This window comes from Pseudopodoces humilis, chromosome 2 (genome assembly GCF_049639895.1).
Source record: "Pseudopodoces humilis isolate 2021_Gansu_Grassland_sample_001 chromosome 2, ASM4963989v1, whole genome shotgun sequence".
Lineage (NCBI taxonomy): Eukaryota > Metazoa > Chordata > Aves > Passeriformes > Paridae > Pseudopodoces > Pseudopodoces humilis.
This window is the reverse complement of record NC_142201.1, coordinates 80,988,642-81,015,123: the sequence shown is the minus strand read 5'-3', so window position 1 is coordinate 81,015,123 and position 26,482 is coordinate 80,988,642. Positions and strand designations below refer to the sequence as shown.

At 41.8% G+C, this 26,482-nt stretch overlaps 1 protein-coding gene across 3 annotated transcripts in view; it reads right to left on the bottom strand.

The window, feature by feature from the left end:
- Positions 1 to 26,482, bottom strand: part of ME3 (malic enzyme 3) — a 117,770-nt gene that overhangs the window by 54,285 nt on the left and 37,003 nt on the right. The gene's annotated exons all lie outside the window — the stretch shown is intronic.

The following is a 26,482-nucleotide window of genomic DNA, read 5'->3' as shown; positions in this document are numbered from 1 at the left end:
TGGCTACAACCACCTCTAGGTGGTTGTAGAGAGCAATGAGGCCCCTGAGCCTCCTTTCTCTAGGATAAAGACCCCCAGCTTCCTCAATTGCTCCTAATTAGACTTGTGCTCCAGACACGTCTCCAGCTCCTTTGCCCTCCTCTGGACACGCTCCAGCCCCTCAATGTCTTTGTTGCAGTGAGGGGCCCAGAACTGAACAGAGGACTCAAGACGTGGCCTCACCAGTGCCCAGGACAGGGGGACAATCACTGCCTTGGTCCTGCTGGCCACACCATTGCTGATACAGGCCAGGATGTCATTGGTCTTGCACTACACTTTGTTGAACCAATTCGCCTTGGCCCATCAATCCAGCCAGTGCAGATCTCTCTTCAGAGCCTTCCTGCCTCCATCAGATCAACACTCCCACCCAACTTGGCGACACCTGCAAACTTAATGAATTAACTACCCTTCACTCCCTTGTGTAGATCATTGATAAAGATACTAAACAGGACTAGCCCCATTAGTGAGCCCTGGGGAACACCACTGCTGACCAGTTAGCAGCTGGATTTAACTCTATTCACCACCACTCTGGGCTCAGCCATACAGCCAGTTTTTCACCCAGCAAACAATGCACCTGTCCAAGCCATGAGCAGCCAGTTTCTCCAGGAGAATGCTGTGGGAAACAGTGTCAAAGGCTTCACTAAAATCCAGGTAGACAACATCCACAGCTTTTCATTCATCCACTAACTGGGTCACTGTCATACAAAAAGATCAACTTGTTCAAGCAGGGCCTGCTTTTCACAAACACATGCTTGCCTGGTTGTCCTGCACATGTTGCATGATAGCCCTCAAGATGACCCCGTCCATGTCCTTCTCCAGCACCAAGGTCATGTTGACAGGTCTATAGTTCTCTGGATCATCCTCACAGCCCTTCTTGTTGATGAGTTTCACATTTGCTAACCTTCAGATAGCAAGGATTTATATTTCAGTACTGCACAGTACACCCAACTCATCCACTTCATTTACCTACTAGTTTATCACCAGACACAGTTTATTAATGGCATATTAGCGGTGCGGAAGACAGACAGGCCATGTAGGATGCTTTCTCAGTGCTAACCTTTTGTTTTAAATACAAGTAGCACATAGAGTGCCACAAATCTTATTTAGTAACAACACTGTCCCATAGCTGGAGCTCAACTGCTAGACTCTGTAGGATTACCCTGCTCTTACAGGACAAGGTCACGCTTCCTAGGCAGAAGCCTGAGCATGTCCTGCTCCTGTGCATGCAGGGGCTGACACTCCAGACCACCAGCAGTGCCTTGTGCTGGACTCAGCCTGGTAAACAGCAATGGTAAATTAATTCAACAGTCTTTAATTAATGGTATTTCTGCTATGCTGATAGCAGATTAGACAGCAAGATGTCAGAAAGCATTTTCAGGAGTGTCTGGGGAGCTTAAATCCTAACGAAAACTTCACCTGTAACTAACAAACTGAGTAACAAATATCTTGATGAACAGCTGGCAGTGAAACGTTCAGAATCTGTAACTATTGAACTACATCTACTCAAGCACACAGACACATGCTTGACAAAATATTAATGAGCAGCTCTACGGCTGCAGAGCTGTTAAACTGCTGTTTTCTACCATGGATTTAACATTTCTCTATGACAAATAACTCTTACCATTGCCAGAGAAAAACTGGATACTGAGGACGTATCTTGATGAACTTGGTTTTGGCAACCTTCCCTTCCCTCCTCTTGCTTGCTCCCATCCCTGCCATCCCAGTGGTTGTGCCAGTACGAGCACGTGTGCAGTCACATGGTTAATCATCAAGAGGAAGTACCTGGATTAAAAATAACTGCATCACTTGATCTCAGATCAGCTCCCCTGGCTGATGATACCACAGATGTCTCTACAGGCATTGGCAAACCTGGGAACAGCCACTGAGGACATATGGCTGTGGGAATGAACCGCTGGAAGAGCTGCTCAAATATAAGTGGTGCAGATGCTGGCAAAAATGTTTGTCAAACTACCAGCAATGCCAAGGAACCTGTGCCAAGACAGAGGGAAGGATCAAAACCAATTTTCCTGTTTGCCAGATCCATGCTCTGTACATACATACTGTGACACTCCTTTCATTAGTAAAACGTGCACCAGTGCAAATTAAAAGAAAGAAAAAGTCTTCATATATTTTAGAAAAGTTATTCATCCTCCAAGATGGCTGAAAACAATCTTTATCTCACAAGCATTTTCACAGAATTTTTTTTTCTGCTCTGAATCACAATAGAGTCAAGTATTTTCAAAAATCTTTGCTCTAAGAGCACAGCAGAGAGAAACTGTTCCTCTTCCAGCCAGCAGATGAGGAATTAGCAGCTGCCTGGGAGGCATGAGGCCAGAATTTTGCTTCCAAGCCCAGAAACAGCACTGAGGTCTCCATGGTTGTTGTTGAATGTTGTACCCAGGACATGCCTGTTTCTGCTGAAATGCCTGACATTTCTGACCCAAATTTCCTTCCAGGACAAGAAAAACTTTCCCCCAAATGAGTTTCATAGCAGAACTGTGGGAAGCAGAAATGTGGGAAGTACATTCCCACAAGATAAAGTTTGAGTTTTTGTAAGTCATCATTTCTGAATTAAAAAAGAGGCATCAAGTTCTCATCAGAAAACTTGTAGTCCTCTGCATTCTTCAGGTTGGAGACTTCTGAAGTACTAGACTAAGATCAACACTGGACACCAGCTCTGAGTCAGAATTTGGCTTTACATTGCCAATATTTTATCAGCAGGGAAAATACAGCTACTGTGAATGTCAAAGTTTATCTACAGTTAATGAATTAAAAATAATACAATTTCAAACCATTTACTTCCTGTGACCTTTGCACATGCAGGACAGATAATGTGAGACAGAAATATTTGTCAGTAAATACTCTACTTGCTTGTCTAGAGAAAGGCACATGAAATATTGGCCAATCAGGGTGTCAGACCTGACCCCTGCTCATACCCTAGAACAGAAATGAAGCTAGCTAATACAGTAAACCAGCAGTGGTTACTCTTCTGAAAAGGGTAGAAAAAGCAGAAACAGTATCCTAGGCATTTCTGCATCCAACCACTGAAACTCCTGTCGTAATTTTTCAGTAGGAAATAAAGTCCTTTCAGTGGTTTTCCACACAGTGGAAGGTTTTAGTATTTCATCAAATGATCACACATCCAATACAAGAAAAACTTTCTGTATTTCAGCTCATTTCCATTCAAAATAATACCATAATGCCCTACAGAAACAACAGTCTGAATGGCCACCATAGTAACCTGCTCTTGTTTTCCAGACTGAGCTCTGCCTGAATGACATTTCCAACCATACTGCAAGACCAGGAGCAGCTCAAACTGCTCCAACAGCTCAAACTGTTTAAACACAACCACAGTTGTGCTGTTACTAGCCCAAGGCTAAGTATGGCAATAGTGACACTCAACATCTTTAAGTCACTGCAGTTCTGCATTTATCTGAACGAGCTACACCACTATAAGCATCTTCATACTGGAGCAATCCAGTGTTATGAGGAACTTGCTGCTTTCACAAGCAAAAATTAAATCTCCAAAACACTTTTCAGTACAGAGCTAGTCCATCATCCAGTGCCTCTGTGGCAGGATTGGGAGCAGAACAGAAATTGCCAGCTTTAACATTAAGTCTGCTTTCTGAAGTTTCTGTCAAGGCCTAGGAGCAGGACCCCATGGTGAGGTGGTTATATTCACTGAAACAGCACAGCGTGAAATGAATCTGGAAACACATTCTGCCCCAGATCAAAAGCTCAAATTCACTGAGGTATTGCTGTGTTTAAGATTAAAGCTTTTAGACTTGGATTTTTTTAAAGACTGCCTGAAAGCCATATTGTATCTCTCTTTTTCTGGTCTTGAAAGGTCTACTGATTAGACGATGAGCCACAACCTTGCAGAGCTGAAGCCAGGTGCTCCAATTCAATTTTAAATGTATTGGAAATGAGTTGGCATGGAGAGGGCAGATGCTATGTCACTAACCAAAAACAAAGGCAAAAATATCAGCTGCCCACAAGGCTTCACGCTACATAGAAGCTAAGTGAGGGGTTTTGTTCCGAAAAAGGCTTACTACAAATAACCTCAAATGCTTCTGTTTTCTTATTGCTGACAGCACCGAGTCTGTTATGTGGCAGGTCCCTCTTTGCAGTTCAATTCCATAAAAGCCACTTATTTTGGAAACTGAAGGGTGAAGCCAATTTACAGATAATGATTAGTTTTATCACTGCCTGCACTTTCTAGCAGTGAGAAGGGGCTGTTTCACTCAGGACTGGATACAAGCAGGGGGGATGCTGGCAAGGCTTGTCTTTATAATTTACTCATTATAGTAAATTATAATAAATTACACTTGTGTTTATAATATGTGTTTATAATTTACTCATTATAGATCACCCTTCTGTAGGTGGGAATAAAGACACAAATGATAGTTCCTATGGTATCAGAAAACTGTTTTTAACGTAATGGATGCCTAATCAAGGGCTGAATTATTCTTTACCTAGTGTAGAACATCCAGAGTCCAGCGTAACTCAGATAATCTCCAGCTCCTTAGCATCTTTTTGGAGCAAAGCCTTGGCTTACTGCATCTATCCATATCCCTGCACTCCAGAGAGCAATGAGCAGCCACAGCACAGGGAGGGCTGTGGGACTTCTTGGATGGCCAGACCAAGAGGTTCACACAGTTTATACAGTCCCAGGCCATTGCCCTCTGTGATGCTGGGATTCCAGTTGCAGTTCTCAGGAAACTTTTGGGAGCACATCCTTCATCCATGCAAGTGAAAGCTGGTTTGGCAGTCTCTAAGCTGAGTAAACAAGTGAACATCTCCAACCCTTTGGCAACGGTCCCTGGAACTGGGAACTTCCTAGTCTGACTAGAGCAGAGTGCTGGAAGGGCACAAGGAAATACAGACACACAAGGATCACTGCTGCAGGCTTCAAGAGCAGGTGCAGTTAATCTACATCTCCTTTACAATTAGTATGTTAACAGCCAGACTAGGGAAGACCTAATAGTCAGGGAAATTAACAAGCTTATTCTATACAGATTTTTCCTGTAATGTGTTTTCCATAGATATTTGCACCTGTCCAGTTTTATGGTAGGGATGTACTTTGACTATCTGCAAGCAAAAGGCTATCTCCTCCCATAAGGGGTCAGCACCAGAAGCTAAACTAATCCCTACTGAGACTGCACATAGACTGGGAAGCAGAGAGCAACAGCAGCAAACATCCATTTTCTACATGAAGTAAGATTTTTCTACAGAGATCAGATCCTACAGTGACCTTTTTGACTCCAACTGACTTGATAAGCTTTTTCACAGTGCTCCTTCTCAGCTACTCAAGCTTCTCCTCCTGGTGTAGATGGACTGACAGGCACTGCACTCTACCCTGGAAAAGCTATATTGAAAATGTTATTTGCAAAAAAAAAAAAATGAAGGAGGGACATCAGAGGGGAAATTCTTTATTTTCTCCTTTCAAAAGTCTTGTAGCTTCGTATTACCTTTAATTTGAATGTGTTTGTGCTCTTAAACTTAGGAAAAACCCAAACTTGTGATGCTTTGGGATATGGGGAAGACATCTCTAAAACCTGAAAAGAAGAATCATCCCTGTGTCCTCTCAGCAGTTATTGCTGGGCAAACATTTTGTTGCCTGTGATTTACAAACTCTTCTCACAGTGCATATTCATCTTTCTGAGTTCACAGTCACTAGCTGAAAAATCCCTTACTCTCAGCCATCACCTTTATTACAAAATGATATAAAAATGGACTTCTAATCCTTTCATACTGTTCTTCCTTCTCTCCCACAGAGCCTGGGAACACTACTAAAAACTCCAAGACAAAGATAATTAAGCAACTCAACTTTGTTTGTTTTAGTTCCTGGGGAAACCATCTTTAATGAGGTCCTCTAATTCAATTACAACATAAGTTGTCCCTACTATTAATGAGGTTTTACCAGGAACTCTTTTGTTTTGTGCAAGTAACTTTTTTTCACTGGATTACATTTCTATTATTCTTCTCAGTGACTTTTGATTTACACCAGCATAAGACTGAGCAGAACTGGAACATGACAAAGCCCCTGTGCCACAGGGATCTGATCCTGCACAGTTTAATCCCACAGAAGTAAACACTTTCCTGGTGAGGACATCCCTGGTGCAAGATGTGACAGGGTCCCACGCAAAAAGCAGCAAAGCTGTGCCATTCCCATGTGTTGCAGAAGGTTTTCTTAATAAATAAAACTCATTGGACAAATGTCTTCAGAGATTTATTAATTAATCCATAGGAAGAACTGCAGTGCTAAACTCCTCAAGCACCTGCACTCAAATTTTCAAACTGCAGTGATACAGCTCTACACCAAGTTAGCAGACAACTCATTATGATTTCCTGCACTTTGTCAGCCTCCAGGGCAGCAATCTGTCCTCCATATAAAAAAATAAATAAATAAAATCTATATTCTAGAGACTTTATGTGTTTTATCTGCAAACAGGTTTCTGTTGCACTGAGAAAAACAGATTTTTTTAAAGATGAATGAGACAAAACTCCCCAAAGAACAGCTTGTTTGGCACTTTGGCTTCTTCCCACAAAAACATGTTAAGATCCTCACAAAGTTCTAGCCAAGCTAATGGGAATATTTCTTTGGCTCTGTGGAGGGATAGATAAGCCTAATTTTTCTTTTGATTTTGACTAGATTCACAAATGTGTTTACATGCATAATGTGTCCAAATACAAGCTTCAGTGTCTTTTGGTAAAGGAGAAGAGTTAAATCACTTCAGGGTGAACAAGACTGTCATATACAGAAATATTAGGTGGCACAAGGAAGAAAAACCCCAGAGAAGTCCTGAGAAATTATTAGGATAATAGAGCAGTGCAGAATCCCAAATGGTGGGGGACACATGGTGCATGTAAATAACAGGTTAGAAAACCACTCCTGCCTGCATCAGCCTAAATCATGAAGCACTTGCTGGTTTCCTCCTCATGCGTAGCAAGATATTGTAGACAAGGGTGGCCTGATGGAGTAGGCAGTAATAAGGACATCAGGTTTTGGGCTACTGCTAAGCTGTTGAGCAGAACCCTGAGGCAAACCCCAAATTCTCAGTCCCTTCTCAAAAGTATCCCATGTGATCCTGGCACACAGATTTCAGTGGATTGCCCCTCGTAACTCCAAAGCAAATGAAGACTCCTTGGTGTCGCCCCTACTTTATTCCCAGTCTCCCTAAATAATTCCACATCAGTTTTACATCTACAACTGTCACAGCTTTTCATGCCAATTAGTGAGTGAAATGAGCTAGTCCAGGATAGAAATGGGAAGCTCACAGTCCACATGCCTATCTCTCAGCTAAGGGGGAAGCTACTATTTCTTCTCGAGAGGAAAGGGGGCAGGGTAAAATCAGTTTCTGCAGACAGTTTGCCAAGCGCTAACCCAAATATTTCAGTTACTGTGATGTTGGAGACAGACTTTTCTCCCAAATATAATGTTGCCACTAGACAGGAAGAATTCAGTGTAAATGACAATGCTTGCATTCCTAAGACTGTGAAAACAAGCCATCATCATCAATTTGAAAAAGCAAGTATGTCTGAGAAGAAAGATCAGGGCAATTCTAAGGTTTAAATGTGATCCAAAACATTAAGAAAATACAGTTTTAAAAGCCAGTTTTACAATGTCTGGAAACTTCTCCCATTGTACAGGCAGCTGATCATGTGAATTGTGGTTGCATAGAACTCATGCCTGGTGCTATTTAGAGCAATAACTTCCTTTTGAGGTCCCTTTTGAGTAAATCACATAAAATGAGACTTGTGCACTTACTGCTTGCATACAAACTGCACTGTGCTGTAGGTCTGGAGGGTGGGAGCCTCTCTGCAATTCGTATCTCTTTTGCTATTGCCACATCAGCAAATGGGGTTGCTTCAAATGTAGGCTGGAGCTGGATTACTGCTCATGGATGACTGCTGATGCTGTTTTTGGTTAAACACCATGAAAAGCACTGCCTCAGCCATACAATTAGCTGTTTCACAAGAACATAGTTTGGGTGGAAGCTGAATCTGAATGAAACCAGGAGTAGTTTTGTTACTGACTTTACCAGAAATGTCTTCTCCACTGTAGTATTTTTAATGGCCTTGTCACTGTCCTCCTTCACATGCTGTTTGTAGCAAAGCTCTGTAAAAAGGAGCCATAGCATCAGCTTCTTGAGCAGTACCAGATGTTCTCTGCACATCTTTGTCTAATCCAGGAGAAGCAGGCTTGGCTCCTGAACCACAATTTTGACAGCTGTGCAAGGAGATCTAACATATGTAGGCTTCAGAGCATTTGAGATGTTTACTAAACATTCAGATATCCTCTCAGATAATGGATTCTAGAGAAAGGCAAGGTTTTCTTTTAAAAATTAGTAATACGAGAAACAGACAAGGCTTTAACTGAGAAATCTGCAATCTTAGTAAAACAAACACTAGAAAAAAACACCCTGAGCTTCACCTGAATGCAACAAAACATGCAGGTAAACACAGGGCACCCCACAGGAAATCTGCGTGAGCCTCCATTTCCTATCTGAGTAATTTGTACAACTTTTGTTTTTCCCTCACTGATTCTGCAGTCCTGCATGGCAATGTCACTGATGGACTTCCAACCAGGCAGCTTATGCTGAGGCTCAGCAGAGAAACCGACCCCCAGTGCAGTGCTTATTGGCACTGGAACGCACCAGAGGCATACAGCAGAGGCATACACAGAGTGTCCAGCTTCCCTTTGGAGATCTTTGTGCAGTCCTCACAAAGGAGCACATTTGGCTGCTCACCTTAAGAGTTTAATTGTGCTCTGTGCCATGGTGATATTTTTCTTCACACTTCTCAGCCTTCCAAAGACTCAGTCCTCCAGTGGTTTTGTCTCTCAATGCATTAAGCAAGTTGCTTTCCTCTCTCTACTCCAGCATTTTTACAGCTGCGTTTCACAAAACCCCTTTTTAAGACTGACAAATATATGTGTGTATATATACATATATACAAACACTTAGCCCCAGTGCATGTCCTTTTCCAATCCAGCCTCCAGCCAGGCCCAAAATGATCTCCATGCTGACCCCTGGGGCCTGTGGCTTTGCCAAGCACATGTTTTTCCTAAGCACACATGGGCTATCTAACTGTCCAAACTACTTTTGGCACCACCAGGAGAGTAGCTGGCCTATCATGACTATTCTCTGACCCGCCTCCTTGTCCTCTTTGTCTGAATACTTTAAAGTTTTTATTCCTTTTAATGCATAGAGGAAAAAGGAAGATGCATGAAGTGCTCACATACATTAGTCTGACCCTCTGTCTTCAGCACTCATCACCTTTGTGTGCACTCTCCCTGCTATCTTTGTTTACTGACAATTCAAAGTCAGCTATTGCTAAATTCTCTGCAGTCGAACACTCAGCACTTGGCACACTGAAGCATCTGGGCTGCAATTTCTACAGTAACACAATACAAAATGATACATCCTTTCTATCAAACTTCCCCTTCAGGATCTCTAAGTATTCCAATTATACAGCCCTTTTATTTTCCACTTTCTTTGCTCCTCAAAATTCCATTTCTATTGGTTCCATGTGGTGTGAGTACACTATGTCCAAATATTCCAAGTGACAAAATACCACTAATTTCATACAAGTGCTTTAATTAACAAGTATCACTTTCTCAAGACTGAGCTTAACCACTTCAAGTTTCAAAAGCACACACTGCTCTGTAAACTGTAAATCAAATACCTAATAAAGTTCCTGAGATTTTTTTAAAAAGAAAGTTCAAAAATGAAACTCCCATCTTCCTCTTCCAAGTGCTTTTAATCAAGGACAGAATGAAGGAAGTTATCCAAGTTCAGAATGAAAAAAAGAGAAAGCACAATTACTCGGAGATGAAATTTAAAGATTAAACTCCTTTTGATTCCTTGAGCTGTCTGACAAACATTTCTGTGGGACAGCAATTGCAGCTACATGTTATGAAATATTTCTGTCAGTTTGTAAAATGCGTGACCACATGTTGGTCAAGACAGCTGAACTGTTCATTATTTCTAGGAAGCTGTAAATCACCCCTCTGGCAAGCCTTCACATGAGTTTCAAAATAAATTGGTTCTGTTCTAGATCCCATTAGATGCTATAGATTAAAATGCAAGTAATATTATTGTTGGCATTGCTGCTGCCTGTCCACCTCGGCTCAATTACTCCAGCCTGTCCTAGCTTAAACAAGTATTATCTGAGGCCAAAGCAGTGGTTTCCTTCCTCCAGCAGAACATCTATTCCTCTGTACCCAAAACAGTTTGGCTAAATGACACAAATATGAAGTGTGACTGCAGTAAGGGTAACAAACAGTCCAGGCTCTTTGAATACACAAGTGTCATCTCAAAATAATTTGATATATGGATGATCAGGTAAAGATTATGGTTAAAACATTGATTTTGCTCATTCACCTCAGTCAGGAGACATCAATCAACTCTACAAACCTGATATTCAATGTGGGGTTTCAACTTAGTAATACCTGCCTTGCTAAAAAGAGATGTGGGAAGCATTGGAGGCAGTGCCTGAGTCTGCAAATACTGGGAATGCTGACATGATTTTCAGTCATGGCCTGCCATGAAAGACCTGTACGCAGGGCATATCTTTGGGAATAGACCTCCTCAAACTCAGGTTTGAGGCCAAGGTTTTGATTCTCCTCTGCCTGACACCACAATAAATCAGAGTAAAGCAAATGTAAAATGATTTTTAACTTGGTGCTTGAAATAAATGAAGGTCTGGATAGTCAGAGCTGAAAAGTTGGATGGAGACCTTATCTTGACCTTTAAAAATAAAAAGGGCACTTATAGGAAGGATGGAGACAGACTTTTTAGTAGAGCCTGCTGTGATAGGACAGAGGTTAGTGGTTTCAAACTGAAAGAGGGTAGGTTTAGATTGGATATAAGGAAGATTTTTTTTTTTTTTAGAATAACATTCATAGTTTTTTACAAGGACATGTAGTGATGGGACAAGGGGGAATGGCTTTAAACTGAAAGAGGGAAGGTTTAGTTTAGATACTAGGAAGAAATTATTTCCTGTGAGGGTGCTAAGACACTGTAAGAGGTTGCCCAGAGAAGCTGTAGATGACCCATCCTTGCAAATGTTCAAGACCGCTTTGGATGGGGCTTTGAGCAACCTGGTCTAGTGGGTGACATCCTAACCCACAACAAGGGGTTAGAACTAGATGATCTTTAAGGTCCCATCCAGCGCAATACAAGAGTTTGTGTTCTGGGGAAAACAAGGCTACAATTCACCACCAGTATGATTCTGGCAATTGTCAGTGGCTGTGTGGAGTTTTATCATATGCAGCATCTTTGTCCTGGCCCTGAACCTCAGATGTAAGAAGTTATCACACTATCTATAAAATCTGAGTGAGGGAGCACTTCTGAAGTTGTAGGCTGCTGTTATGTTTAGCATTGAACAAAACCTAACAAGTCACACTCTGCTTTGTCTTTTCTCCCAACAAAAGTGTGATTGTCAGAATATATGTCCATATGGCATGTCTTTTGTGTGTTTACAAAAGCTTTGTGTTCTGTCCCATCAGTACATAGAAGTGCTGACTTTTCCAGGTCAGTCATGAACCAACATCACTTGCTTTCTGGCAGTGTGCCTGACTTGCTGCCACATAGCAGCATCCTTTCCAAACCTAGGAGAAGAGGTTGGCAGTTTTGACTGATCCATTACTGATTTTGATGAACTAAGGATTCTCTTGGAGGAAAGTCCTGAAGCTGAGAGGCAGCCCAGGGAGTTACTGAACAGTTATTTAAGAATGTGCGGACACCTGCATCAGCAGCCTCTTCAGTAAATAAAAGCCATAGGCTGGGCAAAAGCCCATGAGCCAGAGGTGGAATCCCAGTCCTGATACCAGTGTGGACAAAGAGAGGGTTTTTTGGTGCAGCTCTCTAGTAGTATGCAGTGGTCAGAAAGAAGCTAATGGGATACTTCACCCCCACAGCAGGGTCAGCACTGCCCCAGGAGGTGACTCAGTCTTTCCAGAGCCCAAGGGGAGTTCCCAGTCACTTGGACATGAGCATTTCCAAGCTCAAGCGCATTTCCATTCGTAGACCACTTTCTACCGCTTTGTAACAACACAGGTGTAGCATGCTTCTTCTGTCCCCTCTCTATTTCTCTATTTCTTTCACAGAAAATGCAAAGAAGTTATGTGGCAGAGATGATAACAAATGCCAAATTATCTCATGGCTGTTGCTATTTCCAGGATGTATCACTCAGAGCTTTCAAGAACGTCAGTGAACATTTTGTTTGGGCTGAAGTACTGACACACTGTCATTGTATTTCCTCTGATGACTTCCTGAAGCAAGGTTTTGTTTTTTCTTGCTGATAGCAGATGTATTTGCCCCAGAAGTTAAGGAAATGAGCACCATTAGTGCCAAATCTGCAGGACGAACCTGATTGCTGCTTCAGCACACAATTAAAAAAAAATGCACTAAAAGTTGACTATTTTCACAGTTATTAGTAACTTGTTATCACTACTTTCATGATAGCATTCTGTGTGCAGATAATGTCAGTAATAAAGAAAGATAATCCTTCAAACAGTTCCTACACATTTATTGTTTTAGGCTGTATTAAGCAACTTGGTACACACTGATTTAAAGATCCCAAAATCACTCCTGCTGGCACAGGGTGGTGACCTGCTCCATTTGGGACAGTGGCTGTTGTTCACCAGCCTTCTGTTCAACTGTATGCAGCATATTTCAGCCAACACTGTTAAACCTTGTTTTTTAAAGAAATCAATCTTTCAAGTTGCTTCCAACCCATACTAAGATTTAGTGGACTGAGTCCTTGGATACAGATTGAATTTTGACTTAGAGCTTGGTCTCTGAACCACCACAACATCTGGTGTGTTGAGACAGGGCAGATACCACATCCCAAAGCAAACTGTGTGCAAACTTGAAACATGTTGTCAAAGATATCTAGCTCTGGAAGAAGTCAAGAAGATCCTGGGTGTGACCTTCTGGAAATAACCAAAAGCCTTTCCCTTCAGCAGTACCCCTAAAAATTCAAAACAACCTTTTATTCCTAAAACCCTATCAACTCAACTCTTGAGAAACACAAAGCAAAACAGAGAGCTTAACCACAGATGGAGTCTGGACTCCCCAGAGGAAGGAGCATGGTGTTTCTGTGTCTGAGTTCCAGGATGACAATCAGTGATATGAAGCCTAAAGATGCTTGTCTAAAGACAAAAGCACATAGTTAGTCCTTCTGCTAGAATAAATTTTAAAAATTAAATCTTTAAAACCAATTTAGAAATTTGTCTGAAAGCCATCTCTTCTGCCCAAAGGTTGCAGATTTGTTCTGAGACTAATGCAGGCCTTCACTCAGCAGTAGGCTAGGGTGGAAATTATGAAGCTGACATTTAGGCCTGGCAAAATCAAACCCTGTATGTACTAAAACAGAAAGCAAAGTGGAATAAGCTTCCTTTGTTCCTTAGTCAGAGACTTTGGCTTAGCATTTAGCCTAGCCCTTCTTTCCAGCTTAAGAGAAGCTGGACTCCGGTGGTAAGCCCTGGCTCCACAGCAAAACTCATGTTGAATACAGAGCAGATCAGATATGATAAGTCTTTGGGATTTGTTTGCTAGACAAAAACATAAATGTAAACAATGACAGTTACTATATTATTATTAAAAAATAAAGCCTCCTTCAAGTGAAAGTTGAAGCAATGGCAAGACATACAAAGGTTTAATCATACTAAAGCTGCAAGGTCCTGTGAGGAGGAGGGAGTAGGACTCAGTGATCCTTATGGGTCACTTCCAGCTAGAGATCTTTTACGATTCTGTGATCTTACAGACTTAAAGGTTTTAAAATAAATGTAACTTTTGTAGCAAAACAAACACTGCATTATTAAGCTATGTGCTTTTTAATTTATGTAGAAACAACAGAGCCAAATTCAGTATCAGGTACTGACAGGTAAAATGAAAATGAAATTAAAATAAAATTTCATTTTCTTCATGAAAACAGAGTGCTACTTTCCAGGTGTATTTAGGTACTTGTAGATGCATAAATATATCTACTAGGATTATCAAAGATATGTTAATAAAATACGTCTTAAATTTACATTGTGTTCAGATCCCAGAGATTTAATATAGCTCTGCCTAAATACTTCCACAAGTCTGACAAGTCAAGACTGAAAAGATAGTAAGAAACAACAGATTCTCTACTGGCTGTATTTTATTTATTTTATAAACTAGGTTTTCTCATGAAGTTATCCTGCAAGGCTGGGTACACACACTCACACACACAAAAAGAAGCCATACAAATTTATTTAAGAGACCTTGCCAAATAGCCCTAATATAAAATCAGAATAAAAGCATCTGGGAAAGGAAAAAAGAATAGCTGCTCAACTAAAACAATGTCTTGGAGCTGTCTTCTGATAATAAGAACTTGATTATAGACATACATGTACATAAGCATTGCCAGCCAAGAAGAAAGAACATTAAGGAAAATAAAGACAAAATACAAAATCAGGTTTCCTTTTCATTAGAGACCAGACCTCAGTGAGCCACTACTTCCCTCCAGATCATTTACTCCAGCAGGATGCTGCTTCTGCACCACAGTGCTGTAACTAGTGAGCTGCTTTTGCTCCAGGGGTTCATTTTGTTGAGGGGGCTAAGTGAGTTTTTCTAGATGTGTAGTTTTATGGACAACCAAGTTCCTCACCTTCTAATTTTGAGACCTCCTCTGCAATTTCTAAGGCTCAGAACATCCCACCTTATTAAAAGGATGTGCATATGTGTGCCATTGATAATTTTGTTAATGAGAACAGAATCAGTAGGAAGTTAGTGCCCCTAACGAAAGTGCTAAAGGCAAAATGGCATTTTGGGAAAGCCTCTACCAGTTGATTTCTTTTATTTAACCATGAACAAACAAAAAGAAAAAAACAAACAAAAAGAAAAAGAAAAAAACAAACTTTAAAGTGAATACACAACACATTTTTCACATGGAGCCATGTAAATGAATCTTTGCTGTTGATTTTTTTTTTTGTTTGTTTAGAGGAAGAGGAAACAATGATATGCAGGTATTAAATTGTACTGAGGAGACAGACATACTCTGTTAGTGTGGTTTTGTCTGCAAACATTTGATTACTTGAAGCTTTCTTTAGAGTCTGGAGCAGAGCCAGGTGGTGACTAGTGGTGGCACTGAAAGAAGAGGAACATGGTGAAAGTCAGTCACCAGAAGAGACCTTTTTTGCTTGCGCTTTGCCAAGTTGCTTGACAATGTGGCTGATGGAAACAGCTTCTTTTCATCAGTTACAATGCGATTCTTTCAGGCTCTTTCTCAGCTCAGCCTTATTGTCAGCCCTGTACATAGCCCAGTGCTGAGTTCTGCAATGAAGTCACCATAGAAATGACATGATGAGCATGTACTGACCTCCCAACTGTGTTTCCTGGTCCTGAAATAAATTTGAGCTCAGTTATTACGGCGCCTCTGATTTAATAATTGGCTTTTGGGAGACACTCAAATGCTTCAAATGGAATCTTTTCTTAGGGTCAAATCCTGTCTCTTATTGTAGCCTACGGGAATTCTGCCATTGGACTTTAATGAGACAACAATTTGACCATTAATCCATGAAAATTTGCTACTCTAGTTCACACTGCCCTCACATTTAGGACCCTGTTGTTCAATTCACTCTGAAACAGCTTGTTTTCACTTTCAAGATAATTGTGCAGACTAAAGAGTAATTCAAACAACAAATTCAGCAAGAGAAGGCATTAGCTGCATTAACTGTATGGCTGCTGACTGGACATTGCTACCCCCACTGCAGAATCTTCCCAAACCTGCTAACAGTCACTAAGTCACTGAAAAGTAATTTCAACAGAAAGACAATAAAAGCACCATAAACAAGGAGTTTCTATGGTGCTCAGCCTAGGACCATAAATATCTTTCACCTCCAAGAGAGAGGAGCCAATTCTTTAGGTCAAGAAACATCAAGGATCAAATTCTCTCTAGTTGTATATGAGGGCTCACAACACTGGGAGTGTACCTTACGGCACATCTTCCAAACTGCCTCTTGCACATCCTGACTTCTCTAAGCTTCTGTCTATCACAACATATTGCATTTCTGTAGTCTTGTTTGAGTTGTAGGTCTCTGATAATCTTCAAGCAAGATACAAATACTCTTTTAGAAATGTCTGCACAGTGCTGTTCAGCAGCTGTGCACTTGTATTCCTAACCACTCTTCACAGACTCATGGACTCCTGGGGCTCACAGGTTAAACAGTGGTACAGAAAATACTGCAGATTTTTGGAGGTGACCAAGATCACAGTAACTACTACTAATTTCAAATCTGTAAGATAACTTTTCCTACCTTGGCAATTGTTCATCATTTTGTTCACAGCTGTTTTTAAGTTATACTCTTAGACTTCACTCCTACATTTGCAGCATCTAGAGAAATGCCTTTATAAACACAATGGCAAATTTCTCTGTGTGGAAGAGGGTTGAATAAAAGAATATCCAGTTTACCATGTCCCTGGTTAATAAAACATAGCATTTCTCTCCTGTTGCCTCTCATAGATCCTGTTTAAGTGGTCTGGCACACTCTGAAAATACACAAGGGCTCTATTATGTACAGGCAGTAGGTACAGCAGGTTTCACTGGACTGTAACTGATTTGTTTCAGATGAAGGGATGCTGTTAACCACCACTGTGAATATAATTGCTTAGTTGATTTCCACATTCCTGTCATTGTTGGCCTGGCTACTGCAAGAACAGGCTGGTGAGGAATTCCCTACTGCTGGTTAAAAAAAGAAAAGGGGGAAAAAAAAAAAGGAAGTCTTCAGGTCAAACCAGGAGTTCATCCAGACATGCCCACACCAGAGGCAATACAAATACGTCTTTTCACCACTGCACTGCTTTTCCTTTGCTCCTTCTTTAGACCAGAACCAACTCCAGAAGAAGAGATCGTCCACGTGAAGAGGGAAGGAGACCTGTGATATGGTCAGAATACAGAGGTGCCACCTCCCAGCTCTGGGATGAATAGTATGATTCCTTCAGTGGCATGTGGCAGGGGGCTCAGAAGCCTTTAGCAGACTTTCAGTGCTGGTTGTTGCTTGCACTCTGTCCTTACACAAAGCACAGCTCTGCTCCTGAAGTATTGCCTCTGTAGCATGTCCTGTGTGCTATGAAGCTTGTGGGAAAGCCCCCAGATTTCAGCTGAAACCAGAGCTGGGTGCTTCCACCAGAGCATAGAGAAAAGACACAGTTTATCACACTGGGTCTTAGCTGTTCTGGATGTGGTTTCCTCCCCTCTCACAGGCTCAGACCAGAGTGTTTCCACCTTGGAGTCTGGTAGCACCTGCAGCCTCCAAGAAAGATTGATGCCTGCCTGTGCCAGACATTATATATACACGGGGTCCATGGGTTCTGATCTAAAGGTTGTTGAGCAGCATAGCACTAGGAGTGGAAATGTTACAGGGAAGGTACTTGCAAAGGTGTAACTAGAGAAGTCTGGTAGTCCATGGGTTCTGGGTATCCAGAAGAACCTAACATCTCTCTGCTTCCAATTCCCACTATGTTTTTAATCTACATTCTTTGGATTTTTGTTAACCTTGTCTCTCCCATGGAAAACTCACATGCACATCCTTCCTCCTCTGACTTACTCTTTTCAAAACACCAGAAATCAAGGCCTTCTGTTTTTACAGATGCTTTCGGATATGCTTTTTCCCTCCATCTGGCACGTAATTCTTTATAGACTAGGACTCCTAAGCCTGCTTTCTTACCATTTAACTTATCACCTTCATCATTATTATCTGAATATGGGGTGTATCATGTTATACATTTCTCAGTAAAACTCCTTGGAAAGTAAGGTGGAAACACTATCATTTATAGCCTTTTGAGCATTTTACTTGGTTTAAGTAATTAACCAACATAAATGATCCTTATTAAAAAACAAATCAAACAAAAAACCCACCATGGTGAGACACAGCCCTTTACAGAAACAGCCTGGCACCATTAAGTATTGACAACTATGCTTGCAAGCTTTGCTTACCAGCAGCACAGACATAAGCGCAGTGCATTCCAGGTACCAGGAGAAGATTGTAACTTGCATCAACTGAAAGAAAAGCAGCCTATTTCTTTTCAATAAATGTGAAGGTGTTGTTCTGGACTATGAACAAACCCTCAAAAATATTCATATTAGAATAGCCCTTGTCATGCATCACGGCCTTAGGATCCAAAGCACATTAAAAAAGATACAGGAGATCAAAACAAAGCAATGAAAAAAGGTGGGCTCTGTCCCAAGGAGACAACTGGTACAGAGAGGCAGGAGACAGCAGAGGAGCAGTACTGATTAGCATGATGAGCTTCATCCTCAGCACAAGCCTTGCAGTGCTCTCAGCACGCATGCTGCCAAGTCAGTAAGTCAGCTCAAAAATATTTGTTATGTTAAAGGAATCCTCTGTGCAAGTCGTTTTAGGGTAGGATGACATTCATCTCAGAGGTAAAACACAAAGGATCTTTGGCTGAATTCTTATTGCGAGTGACACGAAGAAAAACCCCTCGCCATAGGACACAGATTTATTGCCTATGGCCCCATTGAAATGTCTGCATAGAAAATCAGGCTACTCCCATCGAGCTGCATGACACCCAGCTGGGCATGCCGCGCAAATGAGGAGCTCACAGTGCCAGCTTTGGCAGTCACCAGGCCTGCTGAGGACAGACATGGCTAAGCAGGACAATCATCCCATAGCACAACACAGTCAAGGGATGCTTCCTTGGAGGGACAACATTGAACAGACCCTGTGGATTGACACAGCAGAGTGGAAAAGACAGCATGTTGTTCTTTGTAAAAGCAGGGAAGACCAAGGAAGAGATGCTCCAGACTTCTGTCTTGCTTCACGTAATTGGGATGCATTACCAGCTGCAGGAGGTATGTAACCAGCATAAATTACTGCATCATTAGCTACCTAATAGGCAACTCTTGCTCTCAGTATTAACTGGGTGAGCCAGGAAGGGCAGAATAAAAGTAGACAATGATACTGTATGAGATGTTTTCCTTCTAATACCATTCAGTAGCAGCATTAGACCACCCCCATCTGAAGGCTGTAAGGAAAAGTTTTGGGATGGCACTACAGCAAAGGGTACAGATGGCTCCTAGTAATATTCTGTCACCAGGGACCTTGTATTGAGTCCTATTACATTCTTTCACATATTTTGTTAATACATCACTGATCCTACCAATCTGACATGCAGTAAATAAGTTAGAAGATGAACTCATTTTCCCAATAGCTCACTTCCCATATACATTTTACTGCGAACACAAAGGCATTTCAGCTTTCTGGCACTGCTGCCATGCAAAGTTTACAAGTTGAATTTTGTGGTCTGTGTCTGAAACGTGCAAAATGACTTTTCAGTTTTACTGCATCAAAGGGAAGTTTTTCCAGACTGCAGAAGTGCAGTCAAACATGGATGTTTAGTTTCAGCCTCACAGGAAGGGCTGAGAAGCACACACAAAGCGTGCTCCTGCCAGCACAGCCCTTCAGGGAGGTCACAGGCTAAAGGTTTACAGCACTTTCCCTAAAACAGGAAAGGAATTAAGTCATTGTTTCTATACTAGACAAAAAGTTAAAGAAAGACTCAAAGGCCAGGCTCAGTGGTAAGCAGATGGAACCCACCAAATACTTGGTAAACTTCCTTCTCAAACTACCATGGCACCTTTGGGGGACATCTCTGCTAGTGAGACCCAGAGCAGTTGTTTTGGAGGTGGGACCAACAGAGCAAATCCTGCCCAAATAGACTATAAAGCATAGGAAGTCCAGCTTCCAGGTCCAGGCACACAGCAGGGTACAAATGTATACCTGCAAGAAAAGCAATGATTTTGAGAGATGTGGTGCTTAGGGACATGGTTTAGTGATGGACTTGGCAGTGCCATGCCATCAGCTGGACTTGGTCTTAAAGACCTTTTCCCACCTAAATAATTCTATGATTCTGTAGCACTAGCTTAACTTGGTCAGGTAGTATTTTTTTTAAAAGTTGGTTGAGTGTTTCAGCTTCAGTGGTACTCAAAGGAAGTTCTTTCTAATGTGGAGAAAATGAGAGAAAGCAGAAAATATTACAAAGGAATGACAGGCTCCTGTTGCAGGCTGCTTTGAATCAGGAGTCAACATCTGACAATAAACAAAAGAAGCCATGCAATGAGAATCACCTGTGAACTGCTATGACCGAAAAGACTGGTTAGATTCATTACAGGAAAGTGGAAAAAGAATAGCAGCACACAGAAAAGCCAGAAACAAAGCAAAAATGCTTCAGGTGTATTCAGATACAGAATTCAAAAACCCTAGATGAAATGACGTCTGTATGACATTTCAGCATAAGAAAGACCGTGCACTGGAGATGTTATGCAAAGAGATGCTGAGAACATGCAGATATACTGAGTACGACCTTTAGAGAGACACAGAGTGCCTGGTTACATTGGGATGGAGGCTGCTGCAGCTGAAAGTGGTCCAAAAAGCTAGGGAATGAAATACAAACTTCACCATCCTAGGTATAGAAGGATGAGCTAATAGATAGATAGCCTCAAGAAAGGTCAGATAAAATTGTATCTGAAATAGGCTAAATTGTAGCTTGTAGAGAAAGGACTGCAGTTTGGAAAGAGATATGCATGTGGAGAAATATAAAATGTACATCACACATAGGTGATGGTAGTTGCACTTGTAGTTATGGTAAAGGTCAAGGGAAAAGAAAGGGACAAACAGCAGATCTTCCCCCAAGAAGTCTTCTAGTGAGAAGAAAATAAAAATGTGATGAGAGATGTATGAATAGAGGCAAACAGCTACAGATGGCAAAGGATGATGGGACTTCAAGAACAGAGATGTCATGGACTTTGTCGAAGTTGGCAGAACTGGAATAGAAGGAAGGGTGTAAAATACTGTATTTGAGGATTTTTTCCTAAGACGAGGAGGTCTTGTCACTAGAAATGTTTCTCCTAGCAGGAATATGCAGTATGTACCACATAGTTATTTAGACCACAGAGAAATGCTACATTTGAACTTTTATCAAAGAAGAAGAACCTTCCGTATCACTAGGACCTGGTCCTACTCCACTAATTTATTATTCCTGGTGTCATACCTGTTTCCTCTGAAAAAGAAAAAAAAATAAAGAAGTGATGTAAAGGATTTATGACTTTCTTAAAGCACAGCTCAGCTGCAAATGGGAGACAGGGAGAAACTTGCATGAAAAGACAGCAAAACCTCAGAAAGGGGTGAAGTAGAGCTGATGGAATGACAATATCTCTGAGTGTACAACTCCTGTCCTATGAAAACAGGTTGAACATTTTGATGTGAAAAGCTTGTATCAGCTTTAAAATGCCCATAAGGTATGAAGTCTTGCACTTCTTAGAAAATAATACCTAGTCCTCAAAAACCTTGCCAAGGAATTTGCCATGTCCAAAAGCTCTGGGTCTCTGCATCCACTTCTACATGGAGCCTACCAAAGGGGCAACACCACCAGCAGCAGCCATACTGGGGATGCCCCTGTAGCATCTGGAGGAAGGTCTTAAACTAAACCAGAAATCTCCTGCAATCAGCATCAGAGTTGAAGGCAGCTGTCAAGAAGGGAAGATTCCCCACAGCTCAGGGTCCTTCCCTCTTTCTGATTCCTTCTGAATCCTGAGCAGCTCATCATGGCAATTCTCCTATCCAGAGCCAAAACAATTTGAACATTTATAACATGGTGGTTATTGAACATTTCCCCCATTAGTGTGCATCTCTGTTTATAGTGCCCTTGACTAATGCAGGCCCTTCCCAATGCTGAACCTATAGGACTGCATATTTTAACAGCATATTCATTTTGTATTAAAAAAGCATCCCTTAACTGTAGCTAGATGTCCACTGAACTCTGAAAAAAAGCTTTTTCTACCAGTGCCACTTGGTTTACTCTTACATCTGTTGTGTAGCTCAGGAATTAGTAGAATGTAAAACGTTTTATGAATTCCCTCTGCTCTCATTCAGTGTTAATGTATTCAACATGTTTTTCTAAAACCACATGCACGTTTTTTCCATTTCTTCCAATTTACTTGCATAACTTAACTCCCAAAGCTAACCTGGAAAATTCACAGAAATTGGAGACAAACTCCATCCACCTATATAAAAGCTTGGTCCATTTCTTTTTCCAGAGAGGATAATTTCCAAAGGGTGAAATCTGACCTGACTGAAATTAAGGGCAAAACTTTGAGGGGCATCATTAAAAGAAAGTTTGTCTCAAAACTACCCCCAAGATTCTTCCCTCACCCCAGTTATTTATGGTTATGACACACCATCCACTCTATATGAACATGTTTGAATCAGTATTCAGATGTCTGAAGTTCCTTGGACTGTACTCAAGCTCATATACACCATAATGGTATCATGGAATTACTAGCATCTTGGTTGGTTATTTTCCTAGACATTTCTTTTCTGTCTGAGACTGAAGTTTCCATCTTATTTTCCCCCCTTTAATCTCAAGAAGTGAGCACTGGTGTCAGATTTGCCAAATAAATCCCAAACCATCTTGATTTTTATTTTTTTTTTTTGAAAATGAGCGAGGGAAAAATGACAAACTGTAATTACCATCTTACTCTCTATTGTGCAAAGCCCAAATTGCTTCATATTCAGCATAATAGTAATTTTGTTCTTTAAAGTAAATTCTGACCTGATTTCAATTTTCTTCATGGGTAAAAAGGTGGTTGGTTGTTGCACAGAAGGAAGAAGAAAGCAAGTACTCAGAGTTGCCTGTGTGATACAGATGTAACAAGAAAGGTTATGAAAATCAATGAGCAGGAATTCACTGTTTTGGATGCTTCATTTCCATCATTCTGATTTCAGGCTGTGCTCACAGTGCCAACATAAATCCACAGAGAGCAGCAGCCTCTGCACATCTTGTGCTTCCAGCTGAACTTGCTACTTTAATGCAAGTAAATTCCTGTGCACACTGTTCCCCAGCTCAATGCTTCAATGGGTAAATCCAGCTCCTCTCTCCTTGCCAATGTCCTGCTGACATAGCCCACATAATGACACTGCATGTTGGCACAGGATAGGAAACACATCTGGATGAGGTTCTATGTCCAATTTTGTAGTCATGAGCCAATTTTTTTCCCCAAATGCTTCTTGCCCTACTAGTTCTCCTGGGGTGGGGAAAGGAAACACATGATTATTGATCTGCCTGAAGAGGTTACATTCCTCATCATGTGGCCTTGGGAGAGTGTTAATTTCCTTCCCACTCAGTCAAGCTTCCACGAGAATGTCCCACAGCCAATACACCCTTTTGGTCTAAGGTCTGCTCAGTTGCAAAGTTACTTTCTTTTAGTCACAGAGAAGAAAAGGGGTTGTAGGGGGCATGAAGAGGTCCTCTGGCCCATATGGCAAGATGAGCTACACCTACACCTCTTTGGACAGACCATTTCTTTAGTCTTAAGAATCTCGCATGTTAGAAGTTCCACATCACCCATTCAGTTCTCTTCAGAAAACCATCCTGTTGTCCAGCCCTTACTTGCAGTGAAGCTCACTACTTCCCATCATGTCTCCCATAGCTACAAAAACCAATTTACCCTCTATGCTACTGCCCCACTTCAGATACATGAAGACTACTGTCCCTTATGGAACATACCTTCAGCTTCTGACCAAGAGGCCACATCTCTTTGGAAGTGCTGTGTGCCAGATGGGGCATGGCACCCTGCTCAATTGCACAGGCCAAAAGGAGGAGAAGGTTCACCTAAATACATCTTGCAAAGAACAACCCAATCTATATATACCAATATGAAGACTGGATTTTATTTTCCACAACAGTATGGGATCGTTGTCTTCTGTTTGGTTTGAGATCTGACACAACCCCCCAATCACCCTTCGGATCCCTTCCTGCAGATGTGCTCCCTGGCTGGAATTCTCCCCTCAGCTTGTGTTTGCACTGTTGATTATTGCAAATCAACCTCACATATGTATGCTTTTTCATGTAATTCCTGCAGTTTGTGCAAATCCTTTTGAGTTCTAGTTCTGCCCTTGAATGTGCCCACAGACACTCCATAGCTTGTTGTCATCAGCAAACATAATGAATACATACCGCAATTGCATTGCTTTAAAATCACTGCTAACTCAAACCCTACAATACACAGAAAGCAGTAAAAAGCACAGAAAACAGAGCCCTCTGTTATATCAATGCTGGCATCTAAATTTTTAACAGCCAGCTTAAAGGAATGATTTCTTCATTTCTGTGTTCTGCCATGGCAAAGTGCATGGGCCATGATGGAAGGTTCTTCTGGTCTCAGTAAACTCAGGAAGGGGGAATCACTGCTCCCAGTGCCAACAGCATTCCCATGATCTCAAACAGCAGCTGATAAATACAGATTTCTCAGGCCTATCTGAAACTAAGAGGGAGCAGTGAGTACAGTGAACAAACAGGTAACAGTACCATGGAGTAATTTTACTGTCATTTCTTTATTGTTTACTGCATCATTTCTATCAAAACCACACAAAGCACAAACTGTTCAGAAAACAAAAAGTAAGTACTGTAACTGCCACTACCAGAAATGTTTGCTACACCTCACATTTCAGGACAAAACTCCTAGATTAGATCCTTCAAAGAGCAGCAGGTTCCCATCAGAATGAGCTACTTGGCAGCTACAGCCAAGAGAACTTCAGTACCATGCTTTGCAGGGAAACAATACAGGACTGGAAAAGGCAAAATGGAGCAAGCCATTTGTTTAATTAGTATACCATAGTTGTTATAAAAATATAACAACCAGATGGGAAAATGTCTCCAAAAGCATAAAATGAAGCAAAAAATGGTTAAAGGAAATGCAGACTGTGTACATATTTCTCTGTTTTGTACATATTTTGTTTCCTGCCTTTGCTCTCTCCTTCCTTTAAGCTTAGGTTTAGTTGTTACTGCATCACAGTGATGAGCATTCCTGAATTATCATTTCTTCACTCTACCATGTCCTACTTCACAGCCCTGTGCAGAGCATCCAGGCAGTTCACTGGCATTACTGTCCAACTCCAGACATAGCTCTCAGCTGTGGCTGCAATCAGATGGGACAGCTCAGGGCTGCAGGCAGAAGTAGCTGCCAGCTCACATCTGGAGCCAGCTGATGGCTGCTTCAGTCAGCTAAAGGACTTGTTCCTCATTGCAGACTTCCAGCAATGCCACTCACAGCCCATGACTATTACAGTGCCCCTGCAAATCCTCTGCACTGAAATGGAAAGAGATGCAGAGGTCTTGGTGCCAGCTCTTCTCTGCACTAAGAAAAACTTTTAATATCAGCTTTACCTGCCCACTACCCAGGCCTTTTATGATCCTGCATCAGGCAACCTACAGACCAAATGCTGGGCACAGTATAATTGCATTCATGACTTGCATTGAGGGAGTGAAAACAAAAAATTCCCCATTCCCTATGAACAGCAAGGGAGGATAACCAACATAATTCAGCCTCAGAAGTTCTCTTCTTCCAGACTTGGACCATAATCTAGTGGCAGTCAAGAAAAACTGGCAACAGCCAAAAGGCGTCTCCTGCCTCTCTATGGGAGCAGAGTAAGTAAGAACATTAAGTTGTTTTCCCACTTCTCCTAGACTTTCCAAAGGCCAAATCAAAAAGGGAGTAGGAAGCAAACAACTTGGTGAAGTGATCCTGCTGCAGTACATCTGTCTTTTCAAAAGCTTGAGTCAGGAAGCTGTGGAGGTTGGAGCACTTGGCTTGGAAGTACATTAACCCCACAGAAAAGCATGGCAAGCAGCAGAGCCTCAGCACACCACAGCAAGCCCCCCCCCCCGACAGCACCTTGCTGCACTAGCAAAGTCCAGTGTCTGTGTTTCTAAAAAGCTGGATGCTGCAGTGTGGGAACACATGGGATGGAGGGAAGGCAGGAGGCGCAGTCAGGATGCAGAGCAGCCACAGCAGCACAGCCGGAACAACAAGGGTGTCACACCAGTGACTCAAGCAACCTGCTCAAGAGAGCAGGCTCTGACAACAGCCAGCACCAGGTGCTTGAAAAAGTGGGAAGTGATTTGCGAAGGTGGCAAATGGGCATCTGCTTTGGATCCAGTGGGTCTCCTTTTGAAGATCTGGGGCTTTTGCCCGAACAGTCTATCTGCACCCACACATGTATTGGCTGAGATGTTCGTGCACTCAGTTTAAGAGGCTTTGGAAGTAGAAAATAAAGACCTGTATTTGTGTTACGATTCCTCAATGCTCCAAACTTTCAAGTTATTTCAGTAAATAACATGAAAATCCAGGGAACTACACCAAGTCTCTTAAATCTCAACCTTTCTGTGAGTCTCACTTGAAAAAACAGGTGATGCTTCTCACTTCACTGCTTCTTTCCACTTGTCCCTCCAACTCATAGGGGCTACTGCTGCCTCTTCAGCACCCATCTCAAGCACAGCACAGATTCATCATACTGGTCTTACTGCCCCAGCTCTGTCCCTCCAACATGTAAGCTGAGCTCTGCACTAGGCTATGGCTCAGGCAGAGTACTCTACTTCTTCCTGGAGTC